Source organism: Scylla paramamosain, chromosome 15 (assembly GCF_035594125.1).
Source record: "Scylla paramamosain isolate STU-SP2022 chromosome 15, ASM3559412v1, whole genome shotgun sequence".
Classification (NCBI taxonomy): domain Eukaryota; kingdom Metazoa; phylum Arthropoda; class Malacostraca; order Decapoda; family Portunidae; genus Scylla; species Scylla paramamosain.
Genome location: NC_087165.1, coordinates 18,877,612 through 18,903,511, shown reverse-complemented (window position 1 = coordinate 18,903,511; position 25,900 = coordinate 18,877,612). Strand labels below are relative to the sequence as shown.

The 25,900-nt window shown below is 39.7% G+C and overlaps 1 protein-coding gene across 5 annotated transcripts in view; it reads right to left on the bottom strand.

The window, feature by feature from the left end:
• LOC135107564 (rho guanine nucleotide exchange factor 7-like) overlaps positions 1-19,368 on the bottom strand; it is a 61,353-nt gene extending 41,985 nt beyond the window's left edge. For 3 of the 5 annotated variants that reach the window (XM_064017562.1, XM_064017565.1, XM_064017566.1), the window contains exon 1: positions 16,351-16,510. The gene's annotated coding sequence lies outside the window, so the exon portion shown is untranslated. Of the gene's footprint in view, positions 1-10,273; positions 10,665-16,350; positions 16,511-19,270 lie in introns of those variants that run through there. The other 2 variants (XM_064017564.1, XM_064017563.1) reach the window with 2 other exon arrangements.
• Positions 19,369-25,900: the final 6,532 nt, after the last annotated feature.

The window sequence follows — 25,900 nt, the reverse complement described above, 5'->3', positions numbered from 1 at the left end:
ATTAAGACGATTAATCACCAAGAAGTGAAACCCGTAGAAAACCATTTACTAGTAATAAGTAAAAGAACTAGATCCAGTAAGCGGTGAGTGCTACTACTACTACTACTACTACTACTAATAATAATAATAATAACAACAATAGTAATACGATAGCAAAAGGTAAACATGAGAATAAATACTTGTGAGCTCGGTAAGGAAACAGTTCGAATTTTGGCACGCTTTGTTCTCCAATAAGGAATATTTTCAAAGGCCACAGAGATGATTAACCGGCTTCTCGTGAGTGTTTTCCCAATCAACACGGCACAATCCTTGCTGACCTGTCACCAGAATAATTCAAACAGCCTTACAATCACCATTAACTTCCAATGAAGCCTGTTAAAAAAGTTGTCGAGGTGAGACTCCGAACTGTTTGAGAACGCGGCCTTGACTCTTATTTCTGTGAATGATACAGGAACCTACTTGTTACGTGAATCTGGGTCACTGGCGGAGGAGGAGGAGGAGGATACATGAAATCAGGTAAACAATCAGCGTGAATGAAGTATATGAAATGCAAAAGTAATAACATTCCATCACTTATAAACACACAGGGAGAATGAACACACACACACACACACACACACACACACACACACACACTGCTAATTTCGTTAAAGATAAATCATGTAAATATATACATATATACAACTAGCAATGAACACTAAAAATTAACACACACACACACATACACACACACATAAACACACCACTACGTACGTATTTATTACTCAATAAATATTATGTACAGCAATGTAAAACAAATTTGGATATATATTCAGCATACGTGAGAGAGAGAGAGAGAGAGAGAGAGAGAGAGAGAGAGAGAGAGAGAGAGAGAGAGAGAGAGAGAGAGAGAGAGAGAGAGAGAGAGAGAGAGAGAGCATAACATTTCCACAGTCTATTTTTAATCTCCAACGAGAGACTCGCCCTCTCCTCTCCCTTCCTCCACAGCCACGACTGCTCACTCCCCACAAAGCAGCCCGCCCCCTAAACTCTCCTCCATCCCCTCCCCTCTTCCCAAACCCAAAACAGTACCTACTAACCTCCCACACTAAATTCTTCCCTTACACAAGCATCTATTTCCTGCTCTTCCCCAATCAGAGAGAGAGAGAGAGAGAGAGAGAGAGAGAGAGAGAGAGAGAGAGAGAGAGAGAGAGAGAGAGAGAGAGAGAGAGAGAGAGAGAGAGAGAGAGAGAGAGAGAGAGAGAGAGAGAGAAACCTCATTCAAGGGAAGGGCATAAGCTTACTTAATTTTCCATTTTAATAGTTTTAATCAAGGAGCGCGCACGTCACATTTACAGATGACGCAGAGACGCCACCAAGTACGTGTTCATGGTGCTGCGTCATACATCTACGTAATACGGCTTCTGCTACTCCCTTCTCAAAGGCTTATCTTGACGGGGCTATACAGGGGCAGCATGACACTGACGCGAATACCTGAAGGGAGCGAGGGAGTGAAGGAAGGCGATGGGAGGGAATGAGTGAGAGAAGGCGATGGGAGGGAGTGAGGGAAGAGGGATGGGAGGGAGTGATGAGTGTACAAATAGATGAAAGAGGAAAGGATATAAACTGTGAAGAAGGAAGAAAAGAATAAAGAAAAAAAAGGAGGGAAGAACTGGGAGATTACTGGTGGGAGCTGGAGGGGAAACATGGCGAATTTGATATGAGGAAGAGTGAAAATGAAATAACAGGAACCGTAAAGTGAAAAAAAATGAATAAATAATGTTGGTCACTCAAGAAAGCTGTACAACAAAGACCAAGGAAAAGGAAAAGACGACAGCGAAGAAGAAAAAAAAGGAGGAAGACGATAAATACAACGACGACGACGGCAATAATAATAATAACAACAACAACAACAATAATAATAATAATAATAATAATAATAATAATAATAATAATAATAATAAGAAGAAGAAGGAGAAGAACTCCCGCACCCGTGATATGGGCAGTGCTACGTTAATCCTAACACTAAGGTACCACGGAGGTGGGAAGAAGGATCCATATGACTTGCAAATTCAGAAGAAGGTGAATATTGGTTGAGTTATGGCGACGCAACTAGATCCTAAGGCGGGGTTAAGAAAGACCCTTGGCCGTTATCTCCCCCAACTGGATAGTGCCTCGAACCATGGCCAGTGAAACGCCTTGAACTCTTATCAGGACAATTTTCAAAGGCCAAAGAGGCGATTAGTCCTGTTCTTATGGCTGTTTTCCCACTAATGATAGAAACTGCTCATAAAACCATCACCGGAATCACGATGAAACCCATGAAAACCCCCATAACTTCCACCAAAACACGTTAAAAGAAATAGAGATAGGACACCATTTTTTTTTTTTTTCAAGAATGCGGTCCAAGGATCCAACTCGTGATATTTAGACCACGAGCCAAGCACAGTACCAATGAACAACCCGGTCACGAGTTCACTAGGAGCAGCCATGTGCATCAAGGGAGTGTAAACAAGTACGCAATATAACCTATTAGACAAAACACTGCGACAAACACCGACATATACAAGCAAGACAGTTATTACACTACATATTCGCTATTATTTTTATCTCTGACGCTTCTGGGTCGACAGTAGTAGTAGGGGAGGGAGGGAGGATTGGGAGGGATGGGGAAGGTAGGTGAGAGGGCGTGGGCGGCGTGGGTGGAAGGCGCGAGGCATGCTGATTGGTGCATAATAGCGGCGTAGGTGAAATGGCGGCGAGATGGGGAGAAAGGAAAAGAAAGGGGAGGAAAATGAGGAGGTGACAGGGATGACAGGGCGACACAGTACAAGGGAGCAACCACCTTTTTTTTTTTGTCATTTTTTTTCTCTCTAAGAACGAAGGACAAGGTGGGTGACGTTTCCTGCTTTGATGTGTGTGTGTGTGTGTGTGTGTGTGTGTGTGTGTGTGTGTGTGTGTGTTACTTTTAAAGCGAGCAAAGAAGGGAGAGAACAGGTCATTGCCCCCTTCTGTGCAAAAGCTGATAAATCCTCTTATACTCTCCCTCTCCCATCTTTACGCTCTCTCTCTCTCTCTCTCTCTCTCTCTCTCTCTCTCTCTCTCTCTCTCTCTCTCTCTCTCTCTCTCTCTCTCTCTCTCTCCTTGCCATCGCAGACACATATGTTACACCCCCATCCTCATTCCCACCTCCCCAACAAGTTACATCACCTCTCCCACCTTCTCCCCACCCGTACCCCCAACACACTAGGTTACGTGCTCATTTCGTTACTCTTCCCACTTCTCCACACTAAATTTACCTGCAAACCTTCCGTTCTCATTCCATCTGCCACACCTCTCCCCTCTTCCCCTCCTCCCTCCCCTTACGGCACACTCTTAGTTAAAACACCACTTTCCTCTCATAGATTTCCTTTACCTTTCAACTCATATATGTCATCCTAATGTTCTTACGTTTTTTACTTTGAATTAGATGTTGTTGCTTATCACCAACAAGCTGGCAGGGCTAAAGTGTGTGGCTATTTGTTCTTCCTTTGTATTAATTTGCGTTCCTCGTCTTCCTTGTTCTATCTATCGATCGACTCTCAGTATTCAGAATGCAACAATTTCTTCTTTACTTTGACACTCGAGATTCACTAATGTCCTCCTGCTTCTTCTTGTCCCCTCTCCCCTTCTTCCATCTCCCACTTAATCAACACTCAGGTGCATTCATTTCTTCCTCCTCTTCTTCCTTCACTTCCTCAATAGTTCTTCCTCCTTCTCACCCTCCCACATAGCATCATTCACATTCCCCTCTTCCTTCCTTAACACCTCCCTCGTTCTCCCCTCCCCACTTTCCTAAACATACCAGGTTAACCTCTCTCCCTCCCACCTCTTTCTCTCTCCCAACTCATCAAGTCAACCTAAACCTAATCTCTCCTTCCCCAACCTTCCCCCTTCTTCCTTAGTCACTCCAACATACCAAATCATCCCCCATCTCCCCCTCACTCATTTAGTTTCTTCCTCTCTCCGCCTCTCCACCACACTGTTACCCCCACCCCCAACATATTTGCCCCTTCCTCCTCCTCCTCCTCCTCCTCCTCAAGCTCTCAACATGTTTCCTAGTGTGTGTGTGTGTGTTTTTTTTTTATATAAATAAGAAAAGGTGTTAGAAATGCATTAACAGAAGAGAAAGGAGGAGAGGAGGAGGAGGGAAGATGAGAGAGGAGGTGAGGGGAGAGGTGAGAGAGGAGAGGCAAGGAGGGAGAGATAAGGTGGATGGAGAGGCGAATAAAGAGATAAATAAGAAGGAAAATAAAAAAAAATGTTGATACAAGTATGGAGGAATAAAGAAAGATAGGAGGAAGGGGGGTAAGAAAAAGGAAGATGAAGGGAAAAAAGGGGAAGGGAGACAAAATATAAGTGGCAGATGGAAGGAAGGAAGATGGAGTGACGGATGGAGGTAGAAGGTTCGAGAGAGAGAGAGACACACACACACACACACACACACACAGAGAGAGAGAGAGAGAGAGAGAGAGAGAGAGAGAGAGAGAGAGAGAGAGAGAGAGAGAGAGAGAGAGAGAGAGAGAGAGAGAGAGAGAGAGAGAGAGAGAGAGAGAGAGAGCCATTAACTAACAATACCACAACTGCCACCACCACAACACACTGCTATGAAAATAACCTTAAAAAACATTCCAACACCTTCTAACACAACTCGAGGCTCTCTGATGGTATCACTCGATCTGCCTTTGGTAAATGAGCCTGAGCTACTTGCCAATGCCGATTACAAATAACGTGGCCTTTGCTATGTAATTAAATATGCTACTACACAGTTAATCCTCTGACTCTTATGGTTTCTCCGCAAGCTTATCAAAATAATCCAATGACAGTAACCGAGTAGTTCAGATCTGTTAGTGTTTGCTGTTGTATTTTTGCTCAGTAGAATTCTTAAGTTACTCAAATATCATACCCTCATTAAATCTCTATACAATACAAAAGTTAATACGTGTGTGTGTGTGTTAAGGGGGAGTTGGGTGCTTAAAATTGGTTAGGTTAGGCCCGGTTCATACCAGCCCGTCACCGTTACCCATGTATCCGTCTGTGATGTCACAAGCATGACGGCCGTCAGCTTCGGAGGAGATGAGCTCGTCAGTCATCAGTCCCACACACGTACCAAAACAAGACGGACCATAAGGATCTCATCATTGCTACTCTCTTGTTGTTGGACGATTCAGAACCGGAAGACCGCCCAATTAGGCCAGCAAGGCGAAGGAGACAGGCAATATGGGCATGACAACTACTGCTGGAGAGGCCGCTACAAGGAAAGCACAATATCCTTATGGAAACGGAGATGAGGGCTGATAGAAACAACTTCTATGATAGCCTGCCGCAGCCACTTTTCAGAAGCTAGTGCAAGCTGGTCCTTACTACACGTGCTCGAATGCTATGTGTTTACCACAGGATCAGCTGTGTTGAGGGTGTATGGTGAGCGGTGTTGCCGCGTTTCCAGATTCATCGAACAATAGTCTTCACCTCGGCCTTTAGGAAAATATATTTAAATATTTATTATAAATAACATGATCTTATTTCTTTATTTGTGTACAAATACTAATATTTCACACTTTCATGATATCAGGGATATCCATCACCATTCATAATGGGCGCACCACCGCCGTCCCACCGTCAAAAGATGAATTTATTTTATCTCGGACGGTGAGACGGCCGTCAGCGCCGAGGGTCCCAGTTCCGATCGCTCACCGTTTGTGACGTCACGGACGGTGACGGCGGTGACGGTGACAGGCTGGTGTGAACCGGGCCTTAAATTAGGTTCTGTTTTATCAAGACTCACAGCAGAACAGAAAGGATAGTACGTGTGTGTGTGTGGGGGGTGGGGTGCTTCAAATGGGTTACAGGCTCATCTGGCAGGTGCACAAGAGAACCACCTTTGCCAATTGTGAAGTTTGTGATGCGCCGCAAGAAATATGTTCCCCCATGCCCTTGAACATTAAACTGTGAGCGGAGATGCTCTCTCTCTCTCTCTCTCTCTCTCTCTCTCTCTCTCTCTCTCTCTCTCTCTCTCTCTCTCTCATTAATACGTACGACATGCCGCTCTGTGTCTCTGGATCGCTTTGAACCTTTCAGCGCCTTCTTTCGACTATTTTTAAAGGGAAGCCTGTATGCATAGCGAGTCAGTTCCCTCCCTTGTGACTCTTCAGATGGAATGCACTAAGGTGGCTTGGGACGCGCTAAGAATCGGTACAAGACAGCAGAGTAGACAGAGAACTGTATGGGAAGATGAGATGGAAATTTGGCCTGAAACAGAAGGGTAGCGGGGAGGGATACGTGAAAGTTGTGAAAGGCCTTAGTTTTGCACTGGTATCGTAGAGGCTGATGCTGATGATGGTGGTGGTGGTGGACTGGCAGTGGCGAAATGACAGGAACATGATAAATACAAGTGATAATCTCTCTCTCTCTCTCTCTTTCTGTACGTAAGCAGTACCAAAAAACTCCTTAATAAAAAAAATAGTGAAAATATTATATATGTCACTCAACGATCATGACGGGAAGATTATGCATGAGGTAAATATTGATAATCTAATTAATTTTATTAGTTATCTGTATGTCAGGTTAAGTCACACACAGGATAATTTTCGAGGCTTAATGATGAGTGCTATCTTTCTATCTGTCCGTCCGCCGCACATCTCACCTCACAGCATCACTACTATACTCGTCACACCTTCACCATGACACGCTCTCTCCACTCAGCTTCATTATCAGGAACTCAGTTGGTCTCCGCTTTGGAAATCTTCGTGTGATTATTATTATTATTATTTTTTTTTTGAGGTACAGTGGCAACTTGCTGTGTTTTATTTATTTTTCTCAAAACTTTTTATCCTTAGCCGGTCTCTTCACACGTAAAATGAAGTGCTTTTAAAAACATCATGTTCCACCTACAGAAGTACTCCAACACCTGCCATTCTGCCATTAGCTTCTTTCACACGCCACACCATCACCCACACCACCTCACGTCTTCCCCTTTCCCACAGCACCATCATCCTTGCCCTTCCTCCCTCCATCGAAATAAAAATGCTTTGATTTCTCTCATATGGACTGTTTGCAAAGGATACAAAAAAAAAAAAAAAAAAAAAAAAAAAAAAAAAAAAAAAAAAAAAATTGGTTCTCGTGGAGTGTACTGATATGGAGAATTCTTATTGAATTATAATTTACTATTGACTAAAACATCTTTGAAAATCCGTAACTTCCACAGGAGTCTGTCAATAGGGATCAAAACAAAGACACCGAAACGTTTGAGAAAGCGGTTGTTAAGGTCATCGAAATCCTATAACTGGCTCTTCCCCCAACCTCCTATTCATCTAATGTACTACTCTTTACGTAAACTATAACAATGGTATTTTCTCGTACCTCTCGGAAATATGATCGCACCACCACCACCACCACCACCACCACCACCGCAGCTGCATCACACGCCAACAAGCAGCACCAGGGCGGCCGGCCGTGGCATAACATCACTTGGAACACACCCAAAGACTGCCACAGAAAAAAAAAAAAAAAAAAAAAAAAAAAAAAAAAAAAAAAAAAAGCGTGTCACCGGAAAAATACATGGGTGGGGAAGGTGGCGGACGGAGCGGCGGCGCACCGGCACTGTGCCCAGCAAGGCGGATGAGTGGCGCTGAGAGAACAGGAAGGATTAGATTCGGGTCCTTCAGTGTTAAATAATTATGCACCACTTCATTAGTTGTGTGTGTGTGTGAAATGGATACGATTTTCCCTTCTTCAATACGACACAGCACGGCTCGTCCGCGGCCCGGCCTTCCCTGGGGGCTCTAATCGAAGGCCGCCTCGCCCGCCATAATCAAGTGGGAAGTTAGAAAACCTGCTCCACTCACTTCCACTGTGCTCTGCTGGATTTGTGACCCTGATTATGCTATGCATGTATATTCTATATAAAAGTTCAAAGGGAATAAAATCCAGAGTGGCATCGTTGTGACAGCACATTACACAGCTGGGAAAGAACAGACGATGACAGCAGAGAAGAGACGGTAGTTGTGTCCCATTGTTTCTACTCTGAACCTTCTGACTGCTGTGGCGTCTCCTCAAACTTAATAAGACGGTCTAGTGCATGTTTCGAGTACAATTTCGAAAGACCCCAGTGCCAGCTAGAGGAAAGATGGAGTAGTTCAAACCTTCCGGTGCTTGCAGATTTATTTTTGTTCAGTGGAATCGTGTAAGATTACTCAAAAGAAGTTATGTATTGCACTACTATTTTACTATCACTACAGGTCAGAAGATTACGATGTATTTTCTGAAACTTTGGTTAACTATCTCAGTTCTGGACAACGCACATCAATAACTTCCGAGAGTTTTCTTTTCTCCATATATATATACCTAGTGTGCAATTCCCCCTCTATAGAGTACTACATCGCAGCTGACCGAGCACTGATCTGAGAGATGGTGGTCACAGGTTGCACTTCGACAGGTGGCCGGCAGCTGTGGGTGAGACAAACGCCTTCCCTTCTCGCATCATTAACCTTCTCAAGTTAAGACCATCATCCTCTGGTCGCTGAAGCTGACATGGCTGTGACACCTACAAATATGCAGATTAAGGCATAAGCGTAAACAATTTCTCCCATTCTACTTTCTGTATCTGCATGACGCCGCCGCCGCCACCACCACTACCACCACCATGCATGGGGAGGGGACACTCTTATCCTTTCCCCCTCTCCCAACCTTCAGACACATTGGCTTCCATCCAAGTACCTCCCTCATTGTCAACTTTCTTCACTATCCTTTGGTGTTGTCATTACACTTTTTGTTTTCCTTGTCCTTTTCTTTGTGTGTATGTGTGTGTGCTAATTCTGCCCCTATGACCCTTCTGCCCCTTAGCATACCTCTCACTTCAAGTAGAACAGTCCTCACGAACAGCCCATAAAGACCAAAAGGCCTATCTACTGTACTGTGGGTCTTTCTGTCTATGATTAGTTTCTATTTACTTGCATAATTCAATAGCAAAACGTATTTTCGACATCAATATATATGTAGACGCACATCTCTCTCTCTCTCTCTCTCTCTCTCTCTCTCTCTCTCTCTCTCTCTCGTTATTCACATTTTTACCACTCACTAATCCTCATATATCCACAGGTTTTACGGCTTGATTCTCTACACGTGTACGACTAGCTACGTAAGTCTGGCGCCACACACTCATCCGACACCACGACGCCACGCAAGCAAGGCTCCCAATTAACCACTACTTACATACCACTATTCCTACCATCAACGACTGCCTTCATTGGACCTCACAGCTATACACGGCAGGCATGACCTTCAGGCGGAAAGGCAGTGATGTAATGGAGGAAAGAAGGGAGGAAGGAGAGGACGGTGGAAGGTGGGAGGGAGATAAGGAAGGGAGGAAAGACGTGTGATACGAAGGTGAGAAGGAAGAAAAGGAGGAAAAGTAGAGAAAACAAGAAAGGAAGTAAGGAAGAACTGACTGGAAGGGGAGGGAAAGGAAAGTATGTGCGAGGGAGAGGGAGGGAAGGAAGATAAGACGAGAAGGAAGGAAGGAAGGAAGGAAGGAAGGAAAGAAGGAAGAAAGGAAGGAAGGAAGGAAGGAAGGGAGGAGAAAAGTAAAAAAGAATAAATAAATAAGGAAATTGGAAGAAAGGCAATGAAAGTAGGTAAGAAGTAAAGATGAATGAACGAAGGAACGAACTAAGAAGCAAAGAGGGAAGGATAGCGATGCAAAGAACACGCTCATTATCGGTCTTATCAGTGAGCATTTAACACATCTTTCCTTCTCTCAGTGCATGTGCATTAAAAAAAACATTACGTATCAATAAAAAAAAAGAATAAATAAATAAATAAAAATGAAAGGACGAGAGAGTTGACGTGAACAGCAAGAGACACAAGGGACTGAAATGAAGAAAAAATAACTTGAGGTATTGGTAATAGTTAAGCTAACCATTATTTACCTATACGAATACTAGTTGAGAAAAAAAAAGTTCGTGTTCATTATGCACTAGATGAAAGTAACGTATCCCTTCTTCTCTAATTTACCTAACCGCCGGAAAAAAATTACAGTATTCCACACAAAACTGAATTATTACCGCCTTGCAGTGTGTTATCATCTTATCAGCGACGAAAGGCATCTGCATGACGTCACTCTCAATTTGTCACTCCGCCACCCTAAACGTGCTGACACACATATACACGCACACACACACACAGCTTACTCGAGTTTACGAGTACTAAATTACCTTTGTGTGTGTGTGTGTGTGTGTGTGTGTAAGAAAACACTCACCAGCCACCGCCTACTGCTTCTCCTCCTCCTCCTCCTCCTCCTCCTCTTCCTCAGTCTGCTTCCCCCACTGCTGGTGCTACTCCTGCTGATATGCTGGTGGTCTTCACAGGTGCCAAATGCCACAACCACCACAGAGCCAGCCGCTGGAACGCACAGCACACCTCACTAACGCGTCACCTTCACATCGCCTCCACACCACTAAACAACTAAAAACAGTTCTAGTTGTTATCAGCACATTCTCACTTCCTCCTGTTCAGCCAACACAATCACGCGGGCGCATTATCACCTATTACGATCATTGCTATCGCTGCGGTCTGTAGCACTCGTTATGTATAAGGACTCAATGGCGTGAAGACAAAGCTTTTCTCGTATCTGCGTAAGCCCGCGTCTGGGTCTCGTCTCCTCTCAGCTTTTCGTCTCCCAGAGTTACCCAGGAGGCAGCACCAAGGCGAATGTCGAGCCACGGGGGGTTCAGGCAAGAAGGGCGAGCTGGGTGGGGTGGGAAGGGGGAGACACGGGGGAATGGAAGGACGGGCCTGTGCCAAGAATGTGAGGGTATATTTGGGCAGAGTGACACCCTCTTAACCCCAAGCTCCCAATCCTCTCCCCCCACCCCAACCCAACTCAGCCACACGCCTCCTTTTTCAAACCTCTCCTCGTTCCTGCTCACTCCCTCCCATCTGTTTTTTCCCTCTTCCGTCCATCATTGCATCATCTGTTTATGCTCCCTTCCGTCTTCTCCCTGCTTCTCTTTCTCCACCTTCCTTCTCTCTCCTCGTGGCTTCATCCTCATAATTCCTTTCTCCTAATGGTAACTTTGATCTTTTCTCTTTTTTTTTTTACCTCTTTTCTGACGATCATTATTTTTTCTTTCTCCAGCATTTTACTTTTATCTTCTTTCATTTACTTTTTACCATTTTCTGGCAATCCATTTATTTTACTCTTCAACACTTTCCTTTTCATCTTCCTCCTTCCTTCTTTTTTTTTTTACCTTCCTCACCCTACTTTTTTTTTTCTTTCTTATTTATTTTCTTCTTATTTTTATGTTACTCCTTTCCATCCTTCTCCTGAGGTTGTTCCTTACCACTACGCATTATGTGGCTCCTTCATTACCCATAAGCTCTGACCACTTTATGCTTTCCTCTTCCTCTTACTTGTCTGATTCATTTCTCATAAACATAAGAACACTGCTTCTTTTCCAACTCTAAACTGCTCTGATATCCTTCCTCCCATTACTCACTACCTGGCAATGCATTTCCACGCCCTCTATCCTTCTCTATTGACAGCCATCTTCATTTTATAACTACTACAGGTATATATATATAGCATGCATCCCTCCTTCCTCTCTTCACATTCCTTTCCTCACAACAATCCATTTGTATGACTTGCCTTCTGCTTGCCCAACACTTTCCCTCTCCATTCTAAATTTGCCTTGACATCTTGATAGTGAGTTAGTGTAAAGTAATTTTGTGTACTTCATAGAAATACTGAGAAATGAATCTGAAGGTAAGATAAATTTCCAATAAAAGACCCCCATCAGGAATTAATTTCCTTACTGAGGAAGGCAGAACTCAGTGCCTTAGATATATGAGCATAACAAACATTGGATGCTGAGTTTTTTCTTTTTAATCTCTTGCTGTTACACTATATCCACAGATACAGAGAGATAAAGTGATAAAAGATTCACATTTCTTTCTTCACAATCTTATATAGTAGTATCTATGCTTTCATATAAAAAAAATATTTTGCAGTTCATCCTATGATTGTTATTCATATATGTACATATGTATCAGTTTTGTATCAACTTTAAGTTGAAAAATCCTTGTCTGTTGAGGGTTTGTATGTAACAATTACATATGCTGCCTTTTTTTAACAAGCATTAAAAATCCAGAGTTTAGGATTCTTTAGACAACCTTCCCTTAATTTAATTCATGAATTCACTGTAATTACATTCACAAAAATAATGATTTTCTTACATAATTGTACCAAAATAATAATAACAGATTAAATAAGACAGTTTTTCCTCAAAATATCGTGTGGAGGAGTATCTTATGCAGTGGTAAACACAAAAAACCATAGTTCACTTCCTGACTCACACTTACTTCACCTGATATGCCCTACATTCCCTTCATTCACACTTATGACATCCATGGTTCATTCTCTGATTCAAGCCTGCTCCATTTTATATGCTCTGCACACATCTAATTTATCAGAAACTATAATAACCATGGCTCAATTTTTCTAACACAAGCCTGCTTCACCTGATGTGTCCTGTAATGGTACTAGTCAGTGTAGATGTTAATCATAAACCATATCTTTAGCACTTTAACTTTAATCAAATTACCTAAAATTCAGTGTTGCTCATCCTAACACAAGTACCCATACCATATATTCATAAGGGTTTGTAGCTAGGAACTGTCAACTGGTTATGTAATACACAGTACACACAATTGCATGAATGAGTAAAAGTACATAAATATTTCCCAACCACAATGCAAATTTGTAATTCCATGAGTTGCACTACCAAATTCTGATTCATGATAGTTCAACTCACATTAGCTTACTGGAATTAAAGACTGAATCAATGGGAATTTGCTGTCCACAAATATTCACCATGAACCTAACTGTGATGTTGCACCATGGTCAATGATATATAAGAATACTCTCAATGGATCCCAAAATTTTATGGAAACAAATTTGTGCAGTTTAAAATCATGCTATTTGATGTATTAAGAACTCTAGAAAAAAGCTTATTTAGTGGATGGCTGAACTTAAGTACAGATTTTAGTTTGAAAGCTGACAGCAAATTTAACTATACCTGGGTGTACTGATCCATATTAGTACAACTCAGATTGCCATATAGAATGGGTTATACAAAAAAAAATGAATTTTGATTCAACAAGCTGCCTTGAGCTCTCATCCATCTGATATTACATAGCTAGTGGTTTGGTACTGATCAAGTAATGTACCACTGCCTGCCAGTATAATTTATAAACAAAGCAACACAAGGACAATATAACATCTGCTTCCACTTCAATTTATTGCCTGCAGTGAAATGCAAATAATGGCACTGCCCCATCCAACCTAAGCCTCCCTAATTTCATCTCCATATCCTGTAATTATGACATCTCTAACAGCATTAACACTATCTCACCAGTATTTATCATTCTGTTAAACACCAAGAAAAAAGGTATAAAGTTATAAAATAAGGCTACAGTAAAGATTGCAGTGGATAAATGGGGGAAGTGAACATCCTGATGATAGATGGCAAGACAATGGCATCAACAGACTGGCTGCTGTACAGTTCAGAAATACAATGCTGCCAAGTCATATTTGTCATGAATGATGACAAATAACCACAATGACAGAAACTAAGAAACTGACAGAATGACATCAGAAATAACTGCAAAGTTATGAAAAATAATAGGTAAACCTGCAGTAATTAGTTGGTTAAAGCAATGGTATCACAGGGTTGATCAAAGAATGTATAAATGTGAAATCCCTCCTATAAGCAATAAAATATCTTTCGTATTCATTTACATTGCTCCTCAGGGATAACCTTCAAAATTCTCTTGTCATTACAGTCAATAGCTAATGGGTAAAGGGAATTAAGAAAGCACTCATATTACAGTGTTAGATTAAATAAATGAATAAAAAATTCACCATTGTGAGAAAGATGTTTGGCCCTCATGGAAAAGTGGGGTCCAGGGCTGGCTGGGCCTGTGTCCCACCAATGTGAGTTGCCAGTTATGCATTTCTGTTGCAATTACCACATTGGGTAAGCAAAGATACTGCCACACTGGACAGCTCTCTCTCTCTCTCTCTCTCTCTCTCTCTCTCTCTCTCTCTCTCTCTCTCTCTCTCTCTCTCTCTCTCTCTCTCTCTCTCTCTCTCTCTCTCTCTCTCTCTCTCCAGGCACAAGATATGATCACTTTTATGTTGTGAGACAGGCATTGTTGTGTGTGTGTGTGTGTGTGTGTGTGTGTGTGTGTGTGTGTGTGTGTGTGTGTGTGTGTGTGTGTGTGTGTGTGTGTGTGTGTGTGTGTGTGTGTGTGTGTGTGTGTGTGTGGTATCTAAGGAAATGCATAACATTCTCTCTTTCTCTCCCTGCTCGTAATGCATGGCAACATGTGCATGCCTGCATGCGTGTGTGTGTTATCCAACACATTAATACTACACACACAATGCCTATCTAGTGACTAAAATATGAGTAAGTTCTTTTTATGTTTCAAGTATGATTTTGAAGTCCATAAGAAGTTGTGGCAGAGTGTTCGGGAGTGTGTGTGAGTGCATGATAGAAACTGGAGGAGAACGTGAGTGTGGGAAAGTCTGAGTAAGAATAAAATACATTAATTAAATAAATATGTAAAGAATTACATGAAAAAAAAAAAAAAAAAAAAGTGGGCCCGTGTATAGCTGCATTAGCTGTCAGCGTGTCCTGCCCAGCATGGCAACTCGCACTGGCAGACCATGGGTCCAGCCAGACTGAGCCTCCATTTTCCCACGAGTGTTGAGTGTTTTTCTAAATATTTGGTGGTAAAGTCAAGGCAACAAATGGTAAAAACAGTGCAATTTTGGACTTGAGGACAGCCATTCCTATGAGCTGTTTATTAAATAATTCATGCAGGAGTAATAATCAACATATTGACCATTTTACTTTTTGTAAACATGATGGTCATTACAAACATATAACAAATATGTATAACATGTTAGGCACCAAAACATCCGTTAACACTTGTGTGAATATCTCTGCAAAAAACTGAGACAACATTAAAAGACGTATTATGAAACAAATCAGACATTTCTATGCACCAAATTCTCAACTTCGGTTAACCTGGATATCATGTCCATGTTACATATAAGCACGAAACTTGCATGTCATGGAGAAGGGTTCGGTGACCTTGCCTTAAACATAAAAAAATTGGTGGGCATGTGTCTAGTATGGTTGTAATAGCACTCGAGTGTGGAGAAATTTGATATTTTCCAAGTCCAGCGAGCTCTGCAACAGTCGAGTAAACATTAAAATGATTTTCTTTTGTTTATAACTGGGATTTGTGGGTAGTGGCATATTAGGATTTCATGGTATCTATACACCTGATCCCTCCAATCATGCACTGCCATTCGTGAGGCCATTCCTGAGGCTATCAATTATGACTTTCCATGATAGGTTCAGTTACACTTTTCATTTCTTTAAGAGATGCATCAGGTGTTCTGATAGAGGCTCACTGTCACCTGTTAATATGGCTACCCAGTCGAGGGAGGTGAAGCAAACAGTGCCAGTGTTCAACAATGAAAAAAATCACTATGTGAGATATTTAGCAAAAGCAATGGTTAAGATGCTATATACAGATATAGGGAAGAGGTTCCATGTGTTATTAAGGAAACCGCCAATCTGTACCCACCTCCATTACCCTGAGAATCTCCACACCACACCAGTAAGACATAGCGGTATAATTTTTGGGGTCCCTTGCTGGGTTAGGTTAGGTTAGATTAGATTAGTTTATGCTAGGTTAGGTTAATGTCCCCAAGGGGGAGGGGGAAGTCTAGGGGCTAGGATAGGTTAGGGAAATTCGAAATATTAAGGTAAATTTCCTTAGATTTTTGAACGCCCTTATTTCACTTGTTTTTCATTCCCCCCCCAAAAAAAAAACCCGATTCCCCACGGGCCCCTAAGCTTCTTTGAGTGGTAAGGTGGGGTTGGGGGAATGGGGGGAACGGACTTCTTATCAAGAAATATCTCAACTTCTAGATCAACCTGTCAAAATTTTAAGAATGCCACGTGATTTTTTTTTTTCTTTTAAGACACTGTGGATGAAGATGGGCAGGTACATCTGTATTCATTATTTATGACACTGTATGTTATTACTAAGTTTCAGTGACCAAGACCAAAACTTTTAAGGCTTTTATGAAAATATACGAATATCAAGAAATCTTATCCAGGTGGGCAAAGTAAGTCTCTCCTACTTGGTAAATCTTGTGATCTTAAGGTTATGCGTTTGAGTCTTGTTGCGAAGACAGTAACTGAGAGAAGTACGTAACACACAGTTCTTATGGTTAAGGTGTTGCTCTGGGCTTACCTGAGCGTAGGAGAGGGTGTGGTAATGTTCAAAAAGCAGCCAAATAACCTCCAGGCGCGGCGAGAAGCGCTGCCGCCGAGGAGGTAAACACCCTCACCACGGCTGCCACGAGCCTACACACTTTCTTTGGGCACGACCCTATCAACTTTCCTTGTGTGTATTTTTTTTTATATATATACTTATCTAGTACTGAAGACACAATGATGATAAAAAAAAACAACTTTAAAGGCATTTATATAGTCATGTAATTTCCCTGTATATATATATATATATATATATATATATATATATATATATATATATATATATATATATATATATATATATATATATATATTCTTAATTACAGTTTTACAAGCTTATGAAGCAGTCTAGTACAACTCCACAAGGGATGATTAGGATGCTAAGCTAGGTGATGATGACAGTAACAACTTTTCATATATATATATATATATATATATATATATATATATATATATATATATATATATATATATATATATATATATATATATATATATATATATATATATATATATATATATATATATATATATATATATATATATATCTATATTTATAGAAAAGATGGGTGAAGGAAGAATAATATGAGTATAAGAGGATAGTGAGAAATAATGAAAGAAGTATAAGATTAAAGATGGTGGGCTGTCCACCTTGCTATTTTACTTATTGATGTTATACTGTGTATTATGTGTTTGTGAGAATGTTTGTGTTCTGTGTGCTGACTTCATGTGATGGCACGGGCCGCGATTGTTCTCCCTGTTACACCGCAGGCGAGTCGAGAGAGACTCTACCACTACTCCCTCGCCGACACCACACAACTCTTACCCCCTATTGGTAGGTCCCCGGGTGTCAGCGACTCAGGATGAGGTGCAACCCCCTCCCCATCTACCGCTTGCTGGGGGCCAGCAAGCCCTACCAGTGGCCAGTACCCCTCGGCTGTGCACTACGGTGTGGTGAACACCGGCTTGGCATTCCGCCTCACCGCCGACTCAGGGCGCGGAGTGGGGAGAGAGGAGGCCAGCTACGAGTCCCATGTGAAGCATGTGTGTGTGTGTGTGCTGTTTAGAGTGTTGGAGTTACATAATATTCTTTCCTTTCCAGATGCCCCGTGTGTGCTGAGTTTTTGTGTTTGGCCATCTTCAGGAATACAGTGAGTAAAGGTAAGTGTTTTAAGGTGAGTATGTTTCCTTTATTTTCGGTTTGTTAATATATTGGGTTGGGTATTGTTTTGCATGCCTGTAGGCTGCTAGGGAAATCACGGTGGTATTTTACTATTTGATCTGAGTTGTCTTTTAGGCTTTGATAGTTAGGCAGGCCCAACTCATCAATTTTTTCCCAAATTGTCTTTGCTCTGTAGTGTAGACGTATATTGAGAGGTGCTGTTTTGGTGTGTATGTGTACTTGTTCTGTTGTCATGGTGTAAGGGTGTTTCTGATTTGTTGCAAATCTAAGTGCTTTGTTTTGAACTTTTTGAAGTTTGCTAATTTGGTTATTGCTCATTGTGTGCATAGGGATTGGAGGGTAATCAAGTATTGGTAGTATTAGTGCTTTTACTAAGTGTATTTTTATTTTCTCTGGCATGTTATGTAACTTGTAGAGTTTTTGTAGTGATGCTATTGCTATATTTTTACGCTCCTGTATATGTTTGTAGTAGCCACCTGTAGTTATGGTTAGACCAAGGCATTTGCCGGTACTTTTAAATTCTATTTCTTCTTCGTTAATGATGAGTGGAAAGGTAAGTTTTGCTCCAAGGTGCAGAGGGGTGAATTTATTAACATTGGTTTTTATTTTCCAGTTCCTTTCGTAGTTATTAATTGCTGTTATTGCTCTCTCTGTTTTTATATTGAGCATGTTCTTGGACCTTCCTGGGTAGCCAATTATTTGTGTTATGTCGTCTGCAAAACTGATGTTAAGGGTTTGTATAGGTTGTTGAATATCATTGGTGTAAATTGTGAAGAGTGTTGGTGACAGAACACTCCCTTGTGGTACACCGCAGTTTAAATTAAATGTAGGACCAATGTAATGATTAACTTTAATGGATGCTGTGCGATCAGATAAAAAGTCGCATAAAAATTTTTCTATTGTAATAGGGAGTTGTAGTTGTAGGATATATATATATATATATATATATATATATATATATATATATATTTTTTCAAAGGCAGCCAATACTTATTGAAAAATATTTATCGTTACTATTTTTTCTGATATTGCTACCACTAACCTTGTATAATCAGCTTTTTCATTCATGATGATAATTAGGATATTAAAATTAAGTACACGATAGAAGCAAATAACACTAATGATGTAATAGAAAAAAAGATGCTAATAAAAGCCCTGGTTTATGGGGAGAAACAGCCAGAGAATTACGACACAGTCAGTCTCGAAAATTGATCGTTTTCTATAACGGGTCGTGAAGAACGTAGCTGCCATACAAGGAAAGGCAGTAACTTATATAATCCTCCTTTTCTTTCCTTACAATGATTAATTAGACATGCATATAAATATTTGGAAATTAGGCGCAGTGTCCTCGTCTTGTCTCATCCACGAGCACCACCTTACTGCCTGCCGTAAAAAAATAATGAAAAAATGAATAATAAATAAATAAATAAATAGATAAATAAATAATAACTCAAAGTATGGAGACTTGGAATCTTATTATGAAATGAATAGGGTTCTCACTCATAAAGACCATTTTGGAAGTTCACAGATATACTTAGTGCAGTTCACCCATCCACCCCCCCTTTTTTTTTTTTTCCGTTGACAATACATAGTCCTCGTTGAACCATCACTAGAATCACGAAAACATCCATGAAAACTGCAACAATTTTCACGAGAGCCTGTTAAAAGTAGTAGATAAGAAACTGAAAAAATATGTAGTGTACATTCAACTTACCTTATAACACCGATCTTCCGTCCACCTACTTAGTCATCGTCCCGTCATGTCTCACGGGCAACTGTGGAAACCCCTCGTCCTTTGCAAATGTCTGCTGCTTAATCCTCCAACGCGACACGAATGTCTTAGGTTTTATTTAATTTTCCTCTTGGTATCTGTCCTTCTTTCGAGTAATTTCTTGCTTGCTTGTTTTTTTTTTTTTTTTTTTCATGTTCTAAAGTTTGTGATTTTTGAACTTAGTAAAAAAAGTTGCTCTCTTTTTTTTCCTTCGAGATGTTAAACCAGACGGAATTTCATCTCTTCGTTTTTTTTTTCAGTTATTTTTTTCTGTTATTTCCGTTATTTTGAACCTAAACACTTTGTAAGATGTCTCAGCCTGAGTTGTGTATCTGGAATCTTTCATCACATTCTCTATTTTAGATCAACAAAGACATTTTCTATCATCCTTGTTTTGGATAATTATTGTTTCTCATGTTTTTCATGTTTCTGGTTTATCTGTTCCCCTTAGTATATATATATATATATATATATATATATATATATATATATATATATATATATATATATATATATATATATATATATATATATATATATATATATATATATATATATATATATATATATATATATATATATATATATATATATATATATTGTGTTGTTCAGAGTCTCTGGTATCAAGCTGTACGATTTTAATCTTTTCGAGGTGACCTACTGTGTACAGCAGCGGTTCTCAAACTTTCCTAAGTTCACTCACCCTTCCGGGATCTTTTGATATATTCATGTATCTTCGTTCCTAGGACGATTCATAAAAAAAAAGAATATTTCATATTTTCCTCTACTTTAAAACCAAAAATACATAAATAAAAGTATTAGGTCGCTATTTTAAACATAGAAAATAGGTACTCTGTTCTGAATAATTGTTATATGGGTACTCAATATATAATAAAACAAAATACCAGAATTCAAACCTGTGAGACGCAATTTACGTCTGAGTGTTATATACTATAATGTATAAATTTGTAATACATTAATCTTAATTAATTTCTTACATGACACAATTTTCTTCCTAAAACATCTTTTTGTACTGTGTACTAAGAGTACACAGTACTTGTCATGTATCCCGTTATTTCCAAGTACTTTTGAGAAAAGTCATGTACTCTGGGGTGCTCCATACAGCCAAGTAGATTATAACTGATATTGTGTGTGAGTACAAGTAATTGTCTGGGACTTGGAACGTGACACTAAGAATGAGGTCAGGGTAACTTGTTTTACCGGCATAGGGCATGTAGTTCATTCTGAAAACCTGAGAATAATACTGTTGTCAATAAATTATTAATCTGTCTAAATGAGAGAGAGAGAGAGAGAGAGAGAGAGAGAGAGAGAGAGAGAGAGAGAGAGAGAGAGAGAGAGAGAGAGAGAGAGAGAGAGAGATAGTTGGCTAATGAATGTGTCATGGTGACAATACAAAGGACACAAGTGTACCAAACTATTAAGGGATAGGGTGTGCGGGCTGTGGACGTGGCACGTGGTAAGCAGATGTGTTGCCAGGGGAATGTGTGTGTGTGTGTGTGTGTGTGTGTGTGTGTGTGAGTGTGTGAACATCAAAATATTCATGGGCAATTTCGAAACAAATTTTAACGCCGCTTAATAATCTCCCAAGATCCTAGCAGACGCGGTGTGCACCACCCAAGACAGAGGTAAACATGCCAAAGTTAGTTTACGTGAAGAAACACTCCTAATATTCGTCAGTTTTAACTACACCAGGATCTCACACCTTCACCAATGGTGATAAATGTAGTATGCCACAAAGCAATCTTCTGCGCTGCGTTCCATATATGACATTTAGTGCTGAAGACTATCTGTAATAATGATGGCGATGATAATGATGATTATGGTGATAGAGGTGGTGCTGTTGACGAAAATTTCTACGACTTTAATAATTTTCCACCTAGCACATAATAATAACACTATATATATATATATATATATATATATATATATATATATATATATATATATATATATATATATATATATATATATATATATATATATATATATATATATATATATATATATATATATATATATATATATATATATTTTTGTGTGTGTGTGTGTGTGTGTGTGTGTGTGTGTGCTCCAAATTACGTTCTCAAACGAACCTAAGAAGTCACCGCTGTACCTCTTAAACTGATGAAAGGGTTTAGACAAACCAAACAGCTTATGTATAGGACACTTGAAGTTTTTATGAGCACACAGACACAAACACACACACACAAATAAAAAAAAAAAAAGCGAGCAAATGCTCTAAATGTTTATTTCTGAGTTTATTTGATAACTAAATTTATGTTCTTGTATTAAAGTTACCTTTTCTCTACTACTGAATTTTTTTTTTTTAGCTAATAATCATCTTGTATTATCTTGAATATAGTTTGCTATTTAATCACTCGTTTCTTCTGTAATTTAATTATTTTTTATTATCTATATTCAACAGGGAGCGAAATCAGGATAGCTTTTTCTTAATTTATTGTTTTGACTTTACTCTTTATTTTCAAAGGTTTGTTTTATCAAGTAAAGCTACTAACGTTGCAACGTACTGTGATCTGAAAGCAAAGGTATGCTAAATGTTTGGATAATATATTATTTCATATACTTTCCAAACAAGAAAATCTGATTGTGAAGTGTGATATGTATGCCTTTTACCAGTACGAATAACTATAAGAGAAGCTGAATATATATTACTAATAACATACAAAAAGTTGTAACAAAATTATGAGAAATGTCTCTTCTCTAGCATGAAAGAAAGACGCAGTGCTTCATATCTTTGTTTTCCCTGCGACACCTGCTCTCACAGGGATGACAAACGTATGTACTAATGCAATAAAAAAGCAGGATCTATCTGTTAAGTGAGTGTGGCCTTATATAACTCCCCCCCCCACTCCCCTACACACACACACACACACACACACACACACACACACACACACACACACACACAGTCTATTATTAACATCTGTTTATCGAGAGGCCACATCGACAACTTCACATATGGTCCTGTAGGCATCTATGATAGGGATTCTCAACTTTTCATCTCATGGGCCACAAAGCTAAACTCAGGGGTGCCGGAATCCCAAACCTCGGAAGGACAGAAAAAAAAAAAAAAATCAAAAGTGAATATTCATAACTTATTGTTAATGAGATCTTGTAATGTAATATCAGGGTTAATTAACATGAAGAGTGTGAAATATGGAACACATATTCGGCAACGTTCCAGCGTTTTATCCGGATTACTTTTACGAGTAACAGGTTGATTGGGAGCTACTGATGTTTTCACGAATGTTTTCATGATTGAAATAATAGTTAAGTAGGATTCTGCATCATCTATGAAAAAACAAAACAAAAAAACTCGAGAACCCGACAACTTATGTTCATGGCCTTTGAAAATGGTTTCAATGACAAAACAAAACGTTTAGGAATACGAGCCAGGAAACCTGAAACCACAGGGAACGCCATGACGCCAGCCCCACTAGCCACGGGAAGTGCAAATGATGAGCCTCATCTGTTAACGAACAAAGGCGCGGGTCCCCATGTTGGAGACCTCTGATCTAGGGACACCTGTGTCCTCTATTGTCCTCGCTACAAGGAATGTATTATAAAACCCTCTACGTACATTCTTTCACTTTGAGAGTCTGCCTGCTTCCTTCTAGCTTTCACTTAAGCGACCGGTCACTCTGATTTATGGAAAAATTCCGTGGGAAGACAAAGAGAGAGAGAGAGAGAGAGAGAGAGAGAGAGAGAGAGAGAGAGAGAGAGAGAGAGAGAGAGAGAGAGAGAGAGAGAGAGAGAGAGAGAACTTCTCCAAAGGTTATTATTATTATTATTATTATTATTATTATTATTATTATTATTATTATTGTTATTATTATTATTATTATTATTATTATTATTATTATTATTATTATTATCATCGTCAATATAATTTCTGCTTATATACCTTATATACATATGAAAAGAAAAGAAATAGCAAAACGTAAAAGGTAACACATGCCCCTTATTAGACAGATAATGTTCATAAATTAATCAGGCACGATAAATAAAACAACTTGATTCTTAACCTGAGTCAGTTACGCTATTATTAAAGAAATACAACTCCAATGCACTGAATATATCTCTGAGGTACAAACATCAGGTACGTAAATAGAAAAAAAAATCTATAAACTAAAAATATATCATCATATTATCGCGTGTACAAAAAAATGTTGTATACGATAGGAATGCTATGTAACATTGCCATAGGAAAATATTGCCACAAGTTAAAATATGCCATGTAAACGAAAAAGAACAACTCTATCCTTAGAAAAAATAAATAAATAAATAAAATAAAATAAATAAAGGGCAACTTGTTCCAGAAGAGAAAACGATCATTGATGTTGTAGTGACAGACCATTCTGAGCAATAAAGTCCAAATCACTAAATCTAAACTCCCTTTATAAAGAAAAAGAGAGAAAAAAAAAAATCTGATCAAAATATAAATTTTTCTCTAACAAATGGAATTTCTTGAATCCTTATTTAAGAGTAGTATCACCACCTTAATACAACAATTTATCACCAAACCCAGGTTGCATATGCGTATTGGCGACGTAACAGACGACTAGAGACATTGGTGGTAAGCTGTCAGCCTAGATGTGAGTGGGTACAAGAAATGTCATTACTCATAATATGAAAATGCAAATGGGTAAAACACAAAAAGTCATATAAAATTATATAGAGTAATAGAGAGAAGCTAGTGGTCTGGCTGGTGGGCAAGTGATGTGCACTGTAATAGTGTTAGGGCAGAGGGATGATTGGAAGGGAGTCATTCTGGCAAGAATAAGTAAGGTAGGAATAGGTAGGATTTTTGTTCATGTAGTGTAGGAAACTTCCATTGTTTTGCGTCTGTTGAAATGTCGCTACCTAACACAGACTGATCACGAGGTGCTGATGTTATGTTTACGTCCGCTGGCTTTTGCCGGCGGCGCTTTCCCAAGGAATTAGCAACCGGTTGGGCGTGCGGCAGGAATTGTGTTACCAAGCAAGCCTGCCGGTGTATCTCCGCTGAGCTCAGTGCTGTGAGTGTGTGCACAAACTCTAAAACTAAGTGAAGTGATGTCACTGTTTAACAGGTAACAAAACACATTGACTTATTGATAGTTTCTCCAGTAATCCGAGACCTAACACCACCACGTTGCTACAATACCCCGTAACTCTTCTGTTGTTGGTGTAAATAAATTGTATATATTGACTTTGTTCAAATTTTCTTTCAAGTCCACTCACATCACGCTACCTTAAAATTAAATGTTCTTGCCACTGGCGTGACAAACAGCCGAGTAGGGGAACAAACCAGTCCTTGGAGAGCTGTGAAGCAGGTGTGGTAGTTAGGTAGAAGAATGGGCCGAGGGAGGGAGGGCCAGGGAGGGAGGGCCGAGGTAATCGAAATAAAACACTGCTCATGCATTCCGGAGCAGCATGCATATGGATACAAAGGCAGCAAACTTATATAAATCCGGAGAAGAAAAAATGTTGACCAAATCGCAGCAGAGAAAGCTAGTAACACACCAGGGACAACGAGATTCTGGGAGTGAAAAATAAGTGGTGTTGTAGAAGGCAACGGCAGAACACAGGAATACAACAGGCGTCGATGTGAAGCTGCAAAAGGCGATGAAGACGCTAGGAGCCAGACGTTGAAGTACAGCATCGGAAGACTTATGGACCTGATGGGGGTCCCTCCAATTGTTCTCCGAAATTGTACCTCCCTGTTTGCACCTTGCCTAGTCAAATTCTTTCAGGTCTGTTAATCAACACCTGCTTTTCCTCCTTGCTGAAAGTTTACCTACATTCAGCCTGTTTCTGAAAAGGGTGATCTCTTTAATTCCTCAAACTACCGTCCCATTTCTTTAACTTCCTGGCTCTCTAAAGTTTTTGAATCTATCCCCAACAATAATATTCTTAAACATCTATCACTTCACATCCTTTTATCTGATAGCCAGTATGGGTTCCTTCATAGCAGCTCTGCTGGTGATCCGGCTTTCCTTACTCAGTCTTGGTCATCTTCTTTTAGAGATTTTGGTGAAATTCGCTGTTTTCTTAGACATACCAAAAACATTTGATAGAGGGTGGCGTACAGCTTTGATTTCCAAACTACCCTCCTACAACTTCTATCCTTCTCTCTGTAACTTTATCTCAATTTTCCTTTCTAACCGTTCTGTTGCTGCTGTGATAGACGGTTACTGTTCTGCTCCTAAGTCTATTAACTGTGGTGTTTCTCAGGATTCTGTTCTATCACCCACTCTCGTTCTATTATTTATCAATGATCTTCTAAATCAGACTTCTTGTCCTATCCATTACTACGCTGATGGTTCCACCTTGCACTTTTCTACATCTTTTCATAGACGTCCAACCATTCAGGAATTAAACAGCTCACGCAGGGATTCCACAGAACGCCTGAGTTCCGATCTTTTCAAAATTTCTTATTGGGCAGAGCAAATTTAGTATTGTTCAATGCCTCAAAAAGAGACTTCCTTCATTTATCAACTTGCACATTTCCAGACAACTATCCCCTCTTCTTCAATGACATTCAACTGT